Here is a 14,683-nt window from a genome sequence, read left to right as displayed (position 1 = left end):
CACGAGAGCATAATATTATTTATGCGAAAAGCTACAGAAACAAGCTCAGTAGCAAAAAGTTTAAACATAATCCCGGTTTAATGGCACTGGGTAAACGCCAAAGACATAGAGCATAAAATCACAAAAAAGAAACATGGAAGAACAGCACAAAACTCCACAAGCAGCACAGTGCATACATACTATATATATAAAAAAAATATGTTTATCAAGGATTGTTAGGTACCGCCTTGGAACGGTCAGTAAAACGTAAATTTACTGGGGTTTATGTGCACAACCTCACTCTTATCACAAGAGTGGCACATTAAATCACATTGGTGTATTTGTAACAGTAAATGTATTGGCCTCAAAAACACATTAAGAACATGTATGGAAAAATGGTAAAGTAACCGCCCAAAAAAAGAAAATACATTATACTAGAACTAATTAAACATAGAAAACACGATTCAATAAACGGTCAAGGCATTGCCAAACAAGTAAGAACAAGCTCGTTTTTACTTGTTCCTTTTTCGAATAAGAAACTGTAACCCTTTTCCTTATGCCATATGTGTTTTTGCAAAAAGGTATAACATCACTTCATAGTTATATATGCTCATTCAGGCTTATGAAATACTGGTATGTACATGTATGTGTAATTATTTCCGGAATAAAATCAATTCATAACTTAATGTTATAATAATAATGTTTGGTTATTGATGTCATTTATTTTATCTTCATGGAAATTCAAAGATACACTTTTACTCCCATTTAACACAATTAATAAAATGATTAAATATACCAAAAAGGATGAATAAATGTCGAAACATTTGTTATTATGAAGGATATCGAACTTAATTTGGAAGAAAGGTGTAGAAAACACAGTATATCTACTTTATGAGACGATAGTGGATCACAGTAAATCTTTTAGCATTCACTTATCATTTAATATTTTTGCGTTTTCAGCTATTAAATACACGTTTACAACCTTGTTATCAGTTATTGATATTTTCCATAAATGCATTTTTGTGTAAGAAGTTAAAGGTTTATCAATCAAAAATTATGTTTGTTATACATGTGTTTTTGTTGATTCTGAATAACAGTGTCACTTTAAAAGCAACGTTAGTATTGATGATAAACGCTATAGTGGGCTGTTGGCTACATTTTTGTGATGTTCTCTTGTCACTCTCCACATACAGCAAATGTCAATTCCATTCTTCACGAGATCAGCAATGGTTTTTATTGAAACAACTTGGCAGTGCGTAATTGTGAATCGTCATTCCATACACTAATGCAACATGGTCCCTTATGGTGGTTTGGTTCAGAATTTCGTTGTCATTCACAGACGTCAAAATGTCACTGTCACTGTCCTCCTACAGCAAATGTCTGCCTTGAATTCAGGCATCAAATGGAATCCGGATAATGAAACAATCACCGATTCTGTTCTCTGTCCTTGCCGTTAATGTACCCGTCCTTGTACACGGGTATGCCGATCAATTTTCGACAATTCCTCAGGTACACGTACGAGTAGGTCAACTGGAATGTGTGCACGCGACAGTCACGCATAGCTTCCTCAAACATTTGTGACGTCACCAGATTCATCCGTAATTCTGAACCAATTGAGGTAGATCCATTCTTCAGATCAAAAGCTATGGTGTTCGGCACAGCGAGACTGAGCGATGCATCATCTTTATCATGATAAAGAAATGAGTATAAGGTGACTCCTAAGGTGTCTGAATTAATTGGCAATATAGTTGTCATAGATCTGCAACAAATTCTGTTTAAACTAGATGGCGTTTTTAGCATTTGACTCGTTGATTGAGCATTACATTCGGGCTCAATTTGCTCCAAGAGATTTAGATTATGTCTACCATTGCTGCCAGAAAAATCTCTTAAGACAATTTCTTGTTCATCATCGTTCAAAATTCCACCCGGTGAATTTTGTACTAGTAATTCACTAATGTCTCTTTCATTTGTTGTCGGTAATGCTGTTCGACTTATTGAACTGGAAATAGTACCTTTATTTATATTTGCAAGTGTATGTTGAACCTCACTTTTAATGTGGTTATTAGTGTTTGGAACATCCGGTACCCCTTCTTGATTTACATGAACGGTTTCCTCGTTATTCTCATCGTCGCTTGAAAATAAAGGATTGGAATGTCTTTTGAGAGCTATGCGAACTTCTTTTCCGTTTTCTAGCAGAATATTTGCTCTGGATAGTACACCTTCATTTCTGCTGTTTATTTCGTCTGTCTTTTTGAGACAGAAAATCGTTGTTGCTATCCAAATGAAGGCCACTGGTGTCTGAATTTGTTGATAGCTTAGACTGTAAACTTTCAAGTTTTCTCTCAATCCTTTCTTCGGCACGGCCGAAAATCTCCTCTCCAGAATGAGCAACTTTTCGGCATTTTTTTAAGATCCATTTTTGAAGAACCACCATTTTGTTTTTATAACGCTTTGGGAAACCAACATTACTAAAATTAGATTTTTTTTACTAAAATTAGAATTGTATCACTATTTTGATTAACGATGGGACAATTTAAATGTTTATCAGTGTGCCAGTGTACAATTTATCATTTAATTGAAATCAGCGTTTAAAACTGTGTATGTGTGTAATACATACCTTGAACCACATCGTCGGATATGTAACCCAGGAAAAGGTTGACCGTGGGTGGCGAACGAAGCTTAAAATAGGATACATGTTTGTATTTGGGTTCCCAATAAGTACATATACGCAAGGAAATGTACTTTCGTTTCATGATCTAAATATCACATAAAGTTATATCACGGACTGTTTAACAAATTAGGGATGATATCTATCCTAAGTCACAACATCATAAACATGCATTGGATACATACGGACGTTACTAAAGACTTGATTCAGTGAGACATATATATATATCTCTCAGGATAACCCATTCAAGTTATTCAACTTATTGCCAATGGGGTCCTTATGACAAATAAAATTATTTGCCAAGATCTCAGATGTTAGCTGTTTAAGTTAGGTTTTCTTTTACAAATAAATAACATGAGTAGTTAAAGAATGTTTGATATTTTTACAGTACCAATGCCTCTGACTGTAAAACCCCAATGACACATTAACATAATTTGACAAAAAATCTGAGAACTGTAAATATGCAATCTTTAAGTCTAAATGAATCATTCACAATTAATAAAATATGAAATCTGCACAATTCATACCAACAATGAGATGTGATTTCACTTCTTTCTCAATTATTTTAACTTTAGATGATCTGACGTAAAATCTTAATGATTAAGAAGGACTCGTTTGCTACGCTCACTCCGCCCATTCTTAATCATTTAGATTTAACCTCATGTTGTCTTACTGTTTCTTAGTATGTCGTTGTCGTCATAATTTTCGTCAGTATGAAAGTGTATTTCATTAAGGGCCTTTCACAGTGCAATTAAACACGAGTGGGAAGGCCAATAATTAAACTATTTATGTTTTATTTCGTGATAGGGCACATTTTTTTTCAAGAGTAAAACAAACATCCTTTCAACATGTCTTGGTGTTCTCATTTTTAGATGTTCTTTTATTGGTGCAAATAGGAAAACAGTTTATTGATAAATATTACCCAGCTTCCAATGTGTGCTTCGCCGTTTAAGTTCACCATTAAAAGCGCAATAACCGAAATGTGACTTGTGTTTTGAAAAGAACTGTCGTTGTGCTTTAAATGGTGAACTTAAAGGGTTTTAAGGGACCAAACCTTTGTTCACGGTTATGCATCTGAAAACACTAATGTTGTAATTATTTTACTCTTTGATACCGAAATTTCAGAAAAAAATATACAAGCAAAGTATAACAATCCTGGTTTTAGTGTTGAGGAACCCACGCATGTACAGTCAAGATAATATTAGAGAACTGACAACAAAGGTTTAAATATTATACTGTTTGACTCTAAAGTATATTGTTACGTGATTTTACCTCAGGGGAAAATTTCCCCATAAGGGCAAATGAACCTAGGTAAAACTATGTGCATTTGAATGCAAATACCCACAGGGGTAATTTTACCCACGGGTAAAAAACTACCTCGGTATTTGGCCGTGGTATTTCATGACAGATAAGCACAACAACTTTTTTTGAGTATTCTTTTAATTTTGCATGGTTTTACGGTAAAAAGGTTAAAGGGAAAATTGTTATTACATTGTAATACAAATTTTGTTTACTCTGTAAAACTTTTTTTTTAAATTCCTCAGAAGACTGTTTCTACAAAGGACTGAAATATCATGTCTTTATTTTTTAATTAAATATTTTGTTTTCTATTTAAGCTTTTTGGTTTTTCTTGGAGACTCATATGCGATCAAAAAGAAATGCTTAAATTTCAAATATTTATTTTATAAACGCTATCGCACTCCTATTTCAGCTGATACTTAAAAAGTTTCCAACTTAACACATTCTTGGTATTCTTTTCAAATAAAATAAACGTGAATACGTGCAGTTCAAATATTTTCTGACAGTATGGCATCTATATTTTTGAAAGTCAGATCATATCTCTTTTCTACCTTCCTTAAATTACTGCAACATGATATCGCTCACTTTGAATAAGAGTTTTATTTAATACAGAAATTGATATCCGGCTTACGTTAGTAATATTAGCTTCATCATTGTTAAATGTTCTTTTCAACACAAACTATTTGCATTTATTAAATAAATTAATGTTCTAAATTACCATTTGAACGCGTCCAAAGAATACCACAGAAGTACACATTTGTCCTAGTCGCATGACAGCATATTTATTTATGGATATATGATATAACTGTTTTATGATGCACATAAGCATTTCAAAATCAAGTCGGAAATCATTTGAATGTCAAAATGCAAAAAGACCAGTATCTACTGCGCTATTACTTATATTTTCATTTTATTTGAAAAGGTCACAACGTTAATAAAATGTTAATATATTTCGTTCCTTTTTAATATTTAAATTCAAGCTAACGATACAATATCCCTTAACAAAGCTTCATATATTTTTTGTGCGAGTTCCCTTCAGTCAGTATCAGTTCTAAAATAGGTCTGTGATTAGTACTGTAAGTGTTGTTGAAGCTCTTGATAGCTCTAAGCGGCTTTTAGCAGTGTAAGGTATGATTTAGCGTTCCAAGTTATACAATTGATGGCACTTCCGTTTTCCATTAGTTTAGCTAATTGTCTATTAAGCATATACTAGCGAAGTTTGTGACTAGATTTCTGTGAAATTAAAGTACTTCAGATACACTTTTACAAGAAATCTTTATCCAGAGCAACCTCTGTCGTTCTGTGGGACATGCATTCACAATTACTTTTAGTGCATTTGAAGCGGTTGCAGAGGCCTCGTAACTAAATTATTTTGCACTGCATTCAGTATGTTATCATACATAACAGGAAAAATAATCAAGAGTGCTTCCAAGAATGCAAAATACTGTAGAGGACACAACACTCCCCATTCCATATAGTTCACCATTCAAGGAAAAATCCTTATATTGTTCAAATCACTCACAGAGTTGGCCTAAATCGCCATGAAACACGATTTTCGACTTTGTCTTGTACTCAATCGAAGTAAGTAAGCGGAGAACCATCTTTTAGGTGTTGTAGCGGACACGCCTGCCTAGCATCCCATATAGGTTACCACTCTAGGAAAACTAGTTTTCTCTTTTAAAGTCAGCTCAAACACAAACAGTATATTGACTAAGGTGAAGTAGGTAAAGTACCAGATCATACTTGTTTAAGAGGACACACCAACCTACCACCTTTTATACGTCAACACGATAAGTAAAATCGTTAGGTCGCTCAAAGCTATTGAAAGAATTGGCCCTAAATCTCCTTAAAACACGTTCTTTGGCTGGGTCTGATTCTCATAGGAGTAGAATTGGCGGAGTACCACCTACTAGGTAGTGTAGGGAACACGTCCATCTAATACCCTATATATGCCACCACTCTTGAAAAAATTGTTAACCGGTTCTAAACACTCGTAAATTCAACCCCAAATCGCCATCAAATGTGTTGTCTTGTTTTTTTCTGGTGCTGACTTAAGTGAAGAAGGTGCACGACCTAATACTTGTTAAAGCAGACACACCGACCTACAACCAATATAGGTCGCTTCTCTGAAAAAGCTTGTTGAAGCACACGCAAAATTGGCCCATAATAGCCATAAAGACCGTTTTCACTTAAAAAGTTACATAATAACTGGTTAACTAGAAAAGATTCGTGTAACTACTAACTTAGTGAAATTCGCAAATCATAACTAGATAACCAGTTACTGCTAAAAGCCAAAAAATGCTTTTATACTAACATTCGTGTTACCACTTATCTATAAATTTTATAGATAAGTGGTAACACGAATGTACTCCAGTTAACCATTTATTATGTTACTTATTAAGTGGAATTCTCAAACCATAACTAGTTAATATGTTAGTGTTGTAAAGCTAAAACAGGTAACAGGCGGTAGTACTGGGCACTTTGAGGACTGTCTTATGATATTGATCTTACCGAAAATGTTACGCAAATATTAACTAGAAAGCTAAATAATTATCGCAAAACTAAAATGTTAACACAAAGCAATTCGCGAACGTTAACAGGTTATCTCACGGCCGAAATAGGACACCATAAATTGTGATATAACAACTATTAAGAGAACAATAATTAATTCAAAATAATCTATGAAACAATAGATTAGAAATTATTATCTTTCTGTTGTTCTTAATGTACACGTACTATTATATCGTACATTCTGTTACTGTACAGAAAGTTGCTACAGAAAGTCATGAGATTGATCACGTACAAGCACACGACAGTATGATTTATATGTGCGCATCAAAGTCCCTGAATTTTCATTTTTAACACAAGCAAGACTTAAGACTGATTGGATTGAAAAGAACTGACATATATATCCATTAATTTATTAAAAAGCATGACAGTGTGATTGATATACTAGTATGTTAAAAGTTGTCATTGTTGGATATAAAAAATGAATCATATTTTATCAAGATTGTAACACATTTACATTGTTGAACTACATTGTATAAATAGGTCTTGTTCAATCACTTCATAAGCAGAAATCTATGTAAATATATCTAAGATTGTTTGATAAAAGTTGGATGTTTTAAAGAGCGTTCATTGCTTATGTAATCTTCGGTTTCATGGTTATAACACATTGTAAAGCATATGAACAGCATAAAAAGAAATCACGTTGATGATTAAAAAAATAAAATTGAGTATATAATCTAAGATATTGTTGAATAACTAAATGATTATAATTACAATTTGAAACTTTCTGTACTCTATGCTACAGGTAATGTTTTTTGTATAGGGGAATATGTACGATTTTACCGTATAATTTCGTTACAAAAACTGATTTAGTTTTAATAGAATATTTGGTCTTAAAATTTAGCAATCACATGTACTCCAATCACTGTAGTTGTATTGCTCTATCAATACGTTTAGAAACTACCTATTTCAACAAAATAACATCACAACCAATTAACCTGTGTTCACGACTTTTCTTTGGGTTGTTCGCTGTTCCTGTAAAGCTCTCGACCTCTCTGTTCAGTATATTCGAACACGTAGATGACAGCAACATATGAATAGTGGGGTCAGTTTGCTACATTTATAAACTCTCTTGGGTGCGCCTTAAATGGCATAAGGTGGAATCCTGATAATGAAACAATCACCGATTCTGTTTTATGTCCTTGCCGTTAATATATCCGTCTTTATACACGGGTATACCGATCAACATTCGACAATTCCTCGGGTACACGTACGAGTAGGTCAACTGGAATATGTGCACGCGACAGTCACGCATTGCGTCATCAAACACTCGTGACGTCACTAAGTTCATCCGGAATTTAGGATCATTTGAAGAAGTTCCATTCTTCACATAATCAACAATGGTTTTCAATTCACTACTACTGAGCGGTGCGTAATAGCGGATCAACCCTTCAAAAACTACTGCAACGTGGTCCCTGATAGTATGGTTAAGTTTTTCGAAAACTATTTCGTCATCCACAGACGTGAAGTATGCCTTTACTATGTCATAGGCTTCCCTCAGCAAATTTCCCACAGTTCTTAACCATAGTTCAACGTTACACCTCAAACTCTTAAAACTACTTTCAAAGATATTTCCGTTCAGAGGCTGACATACTTCCAGCTCAGCTTTAAACCAAGAACAATGCCGATATCCGCTTAAAGTCCGACCCGGCACATCGAGATCACAATTGTTGAATAACATGGCTTTGTTGGATTCAAACACTCTTCTATCATGTCGACTGAAAGTAGTAGAAACAGTATAATTGTTTGTTCTGATTGACCTGGTGATTACCATTTTCTTCCTCTTCAACGACTCCTCTGATGAAATTTGACTTGTTGTACGTGCGCGACATTTAGGGTCTCTATTACTCTGCTTCCGTTTAACTGGATTCTCAGTGTTAGCACTAGTTTTTTGATTATGTGTTATTTCATCTCTGTTTAGAATTGTTTTCTCTGGATTTTTACGAAGGTCTGTACATATGGTATGTTGTTCCTCGTATACATAGCATAAAACAATGTCGCTTGCTAATTCAGGATTGGTGGTACTTGGTTGTTGCTGTTGCTGATTCCCATTCTGTTTTGAAATTATGCGCTGATCTACATCACTTAATCTTTCAATGTCTTCAACGTTTATTCCATCGTGTATTTCAGTGTTGTCTTTAGAATATGTTCTATCTAGTTTCGGTTGTTTTTCTTTCGTCGTATGAAACTTCTTCTTTTCTTTTTCAATTTCCGTTTTAATAATTTTACCAAAAGTGTCAAGATAAGTTTTTCCTTTATCAACAAATTTATCGCATTGACTTAGAAATTTAAGCAACACCACCATTTTAAAATATATACAAAGATTTTTGAAAAACCATACATTCAATATTGTTATTTCACATCATTTTTAACACGGAACGAACGAAAAGTGCGATAAGACACGATAAGACAATATCATTCAGTATAACAACTCATCAAAAGTTCCTTGTATGCACCATAGTAATTAAGTCGAAAATAAACCCTCAAACTGTAGTCTGCCTTCTATGATCGGTATTTCACAATTCGTGGGATACCAGAATAACTAATGAATACGTATACACTATTCCCCATTAATATTTAAACCTTTATCGACATTCGATCATACCTTCATTGTATGTTGAGTGTACGTTAAGTATGTATAAAGCTTTACATGTTATTAGATCCCTACCCCTGGAATACCGCTTTATTTTGGACCGAAATAACGGTTAATTTGGAACTGAAAATATTTTAAATTTAAATATTGCTTTAAGCGTCCTGTTTATTTTACATTCTAATCCTGAATAAAGTAATATATAAAGCTTATAGCATGCCATTCTTCGTTCGCAAATGAAATCGCTGTGAATATTGCGGGTTTGAAATTTGAAAAATGCCCAAACGCCAAAATAGGTCAAACTGTAAATTTGAAATGGTTCATATTGTGCATGTTGTGGAACATATCACGGCGACCGTTACGTTTGCTTGCGATATATTCCATTAAATTCAAAATATGAACTATAACTGATACATAGACATACAGCTAAATGTGTAGGCATGTTGTGGCACTAAGGATAATATAATAAGACAAGAAATAAAAGTAAGTATATAACTATGATAGAGGTTCATATAATCTCTGATAAGTTCCTGAGGTTTACTCGATGCTTTAAAGGAAATGTACGGGGAATACCATCGAAATTCCAAAGTGGTTTATTGACTTACTATATGCTTACGAGGCAGATAAATGGACAGAGCATAGCATCAATGTTGTTTAGTGAAAAATCGCAGAAAGGTACATGTACTCGCTAATGTTTTTTTGTAAAATGCAATTTTTGTGTATGCCGAAATAAAGAGAGGCAAATCATAAGGAGTGTTAACACTAAGATTCTAAAAGCTTGAATCCTTCAGCAAATGTTGATATTTGCTCAAATATCGTCCTTGAAGACCACAATTTTCTAGTGGTTCAAGAGACACATATTTTGATTGTTCTTGTCTTAATCGGCGTGCGTTCGCACCCCACTACCACCAAAATATGTTTTATACTATAACTGTATTTTCTTCTGCAATTTCGATATCATAAGGTAAATATAATGATAAAATAATTGTTTTCAGGTGCATACTGGAAAAAAATAATCAAAAACTTCTCAGTTGAAAAATGTAAATTATTAGGTATTCAGAAAGTCACGTGATATGCCAATTTCCTGTAAAGACGATGTGCGCGCTAAGTTTAGATTGATTTTAGATTAATTTTTCGATTTTGTTGCATTTTGTTATTGCATTCTTATCATTCTTGAGGTTAAAAAGGGCAAGAGAAGCCATTTGGATACACAAAATAGATTTACATCACTAAAACATAATGGGACTGAATTTTAGATAGTCAATCTACGATCAATACATCTGACCAACACAATCATACTTTTAGATTGTCGATCTAAGATCTATGAACCCAGTTAACAAAATCTTAAATCTACATGTAGATGATCGTTCTTCGGTCTACGACGGTCAATCAAAATTTGAAATTAGATGGTCGATGTACGATCAATAATCCTGGTCAACTAAATCTTAATTTTAGGTGATCGATCTAAGACCCAGGTCATCCAAGCCTTAATTTTAGATGGTCAATCTGTGAATCAGAACAGTTTTCAAACCTTTTCATGGATATGTCGGAAAGTATGTTCAAGCGCTTGAAGATGAAACTCTATGAAAAAAGATCATAATCGAGCTGACTGACTGACAGTGCCACACATTTGCCCAAGTGCCATAGAGTTATATATGGAAATATGGTTTAACAGTTCTCACAAATTAGTTTTTCAATATATTAACTTACTTCCTACACATATTGTAATGTTCCTGGAATCATGTAGCCCGGAGCCCGCAAAATAAACATTTCTATTTTAGTACCATTTATATAGTATTTGATTTTTTACGAGTTCCGCTGGTTTGTTAAAATGGATCATTCCGTTTTGGTCACGTTATGTTTGGGTATATAAGCAGCTAACGGCATAGAAACGGTTAGTTCGTGTCTTGACGCCGATGGGAGAATATCATGTTAATATATAGGGAAACTTTGAAGTTCCTTTTTGTACTGTTTAGAGCGGGTTCTGAAGTATTGGGGACTAGGAGAATTAAATTGAAGCATTTGCACGACAGCTTCTAGTTTCCAGGTTCGGACATCCGTGGGGTTTCTTTTTGGCTTCTTAGTAAGCCTGGATCGTAGCGATACAGACGGAACAGGGCCAATGGTCTGATTCCCCGTAATAGCTACACTATTAGGACTGTGTGTTTCACTGATACATTGTGAGATTGGTTTATGAACGTTTTGTATGCTGTTCCTGTTTGAAGATAAAACATAGGTGTTTCTGTTTGTGCGTTCTTGGTTTTGGGATAATTAAACATTGATTCTTAGACCATAATAATAATTTCTAATAGTGTTTGAAAATCGGATTCCATTTGCTATCGATAATCGAATCGAAACGGACTAAGCATTTCGATTTACTATCGGACAATAATCGAAAGTTCATAATATCAGTAAGGAATACATTCTTTATACATAGTATAATCATGATCATTGAAATGGTTAAACCTGGAATCAGTACGTGTGATGCTATAGTCATGCTTTTTGCAATAGTATGTAAATTTCCGCCTTTAACAACTTAAGTTTTAAACCTCAGATGAATTCAACGAGAATTTACATGAAAGAAAAAATGACATTTACTCGACGTTTTTTGATCACCTCAGATATGCTAAAGACATCTCTATCTCGGCTAAGACACCATTCTGCCTCTTTATATATTCTCAGGTCACCTCTATCTTGCCTATGAAACCATTTAGCCACCTAAAAATTATGCTAAAGACATCTATATCTCGGCATAAATACTATATGGCCATCTCATATATGCTTAGGATACCCATATCTCGGCATGGATACCATATGGCCATCACATATATGTTAAGGACGTCCCTATCTCGGCTAGGATACCATTTGACCACCTTATATATGCTGAGGACACCTCTTTTTCGGCATTGATACCATATGGCCATCTCATATATGCTATGGCCACCTCTATCTCGGCTAGGATACCATATGACCCCTCATGTATGATAAGGACGCCATTTTCTCGGCATGGATACCATATGACCACCTTATATATGCTCAAGACATTTCTATCTCGGCATGGATACCATATTGCCATCTCATATATGCTAAGGACACCTCTATTGCAGCTAGGATACCATTTGGCCATATCATATATGCTAAGGACACCTCTTTCGCGGCATGGATACTAAATGCCCATCTAACATATGCTCATGACACCCTCTTATCATAGGCAATGAATAGCCCTATACAATATCGATATTGGCCTATAACATAAACATCAACATCTATTATCTAGACTTGTGATAACTTAAAAAAGACCTTAGATCATTTCAACAAGAACCCTAGGAGCGATGTCTAGGCTGAAACGTTACCGTCTTTATCTAGGCGGACAAGAATGTTGTGGAATGCAGGCAAGGAGGCGTCGGTGCTACTGGTCTTAGGATTCGTTCGTCTCATCATTCATAGCCTGTTTGATAAAACATCTAACGTCTTCGAGTATGGGAAACACTGGAACCTCTTTTTTACGATAACGGTTGTCAGGTATTGTGCATGTATTTTCTTTTTTTCAACTTCAAAGAATGTTTACAAGCTTAATTATTCTCAAGACCAATAACTGAGCATATGAGTAAAACAAATCAGAAGTGCATGGTATATGTACAAATATTACATGAAACCAGCATGCTGTTATGCTAATATAAGCATGGTGCATTATGATATTATAATTTTGTCTAAAGTGAAGCAAATTATTATTATACATGTATACTTGATAACAAGTCGCTGTACACTGGACCGAACATGATTATTACAAGTCAACAAACAACGGAACTTAATCGGAAACAAATTGTCTGCAGCAAATTGTATGCGTTGGGTTAGCTGACAAGTACGGTAACGTTTAAGCAGCCGAATGGCTTTGTGACTAACACAACTGGTACGATGAGTATTGTTATTATAGGGAAAACTTATGCATTAGGAGTGAGGTTGTGCACACTAACTGGTTTAAACCCTCCAGTAAATTTGTATTTTACTGACCGTTCCAAGGCGGAACCTAACAATAAGCTTTTCAAAACTGTATCGAATGGATTACTGTTTTAAAATGTTAGCTCGCTCTAACGTCCAAAACATACGTCAACATACGTCAACGTACAGGACTGGGACACAAAACGTTTGTATAAATGCATTGTCATGTCTAGTGGGATTTAGTACTAGAAGTACTTTAAAACGCACTATAAGTCGAAAAAGAAACTGATTCCTTATTCCTTATTCAAACTCGATTAAGAAATAGAAACGGTGAATTTAATCAAATAAATATGGAGAAGTATTCTACACAAAAAAGTCTGTAAATGCATTGTCTATTCAAGAGGATTTTATTGTTAAGGCTGCTTTAAAAACGTACAAACCCCGAATAAAGAACAGACATCTGGAAAGGTCAACATTTCAATTTCGCGTTTAATCGCGTTATGATTAAAATAACAATTTAGAAGGGGTTCCTCTTTATGGCCCGAAGCTATAAGTATCTTCCATGACCGAGAGTGGAAAATAGGTTCATCCAAACAAGAGCATAGGAAATGTTTTACGGAACGAGGTTTACCGAACGGGTTCTTTTTTATCTTTCCCCATGGGCAAGATAAGGATTTCCAGCATGGGCTAATATTTTGATATACTTATTTGGGGTGAAAACATATAATTTCCCGCCGGATACTGTTTTCTTGCCGGAGGTAAATAATTATCGGCCGGATATTTTGTTTGTCCGGTATTAAAATTTCATTACCCGGTTGTGAATGTTTTCATGCTTACCGATTTTAACTGGTTCTTAGTACGACACGTCAACCTACCATCCCATGCATAAATAAAAGTACTCGGGGAAAACTCGGAAACTCATTAATAGCATTAAAACGAAAAAGAACGTTTTCCGGCTTGGTCTAGTTTTCACTGGACACACCTTCCTATCATACCATATAGGTCACCATTCTTGAAAAACTCGTCAACTCTTTTAAAGAACCCTTAAAATTGGCCCTAAAATTGAAACAATACTCGTTTTCCGGCTGGGTTTGGTTCTCAATAGTATGAAGTAGGCGGAGAACCAAACCTGTTGAAACCATTTTAAGTTTCACGCCCAAACATATGAGTCTCAAATTATAAAGACTCAAGAAATCTTAGCAATATAGAAACTATTTCCAATTTTGCGGGTAATTCTCGACCTTTATTACATCAGGTGCTTCATATTCAATATACCAGATGCTTTAAATTCAATATATCCATAAAATTCAACTTAACTTTTACATTTGTATATGCCTTTATTGCGAAACCATTATGACTAAAGATATCAGAAACAGATTTTCTATATATACACAAATACATGGAACAACTTCAGAATAAATTTCCTTTTTGAAATTCAAAAATTGACATAATAAATTTCCTCACACTTAAAATTCATTGTGATTTTTGAGTATCACTTAGTGTTGTTGAAGCTCTTAATAGCTCTAAGCGGCTTTTAGCATGACCGCTTGTAAGGTATGATTAAGCGTTTCAAATTATACAATTGATTGCACATCCGTTTTTCATTAGTTTAGCTAATTGTCGATTAAGTATATACTAGC

Source organism: Mya arenaria, chromosome 6 (genome assembly GCF_026914265.1).
Source record: "Mya arenaria isolate MELC-2E11 chromosome 6, ASM2691426v1".
Lineage (NCBI taxonomy): Eukaryota > Metazoa > Mollusca > Bivalvia > Myida > Myidae > Mya > Mya arenaria.
The sequence above is the reverse complement of the archived record's forward strand: the minus strand, read 5'-3'. Positions refer to the sequence as shown.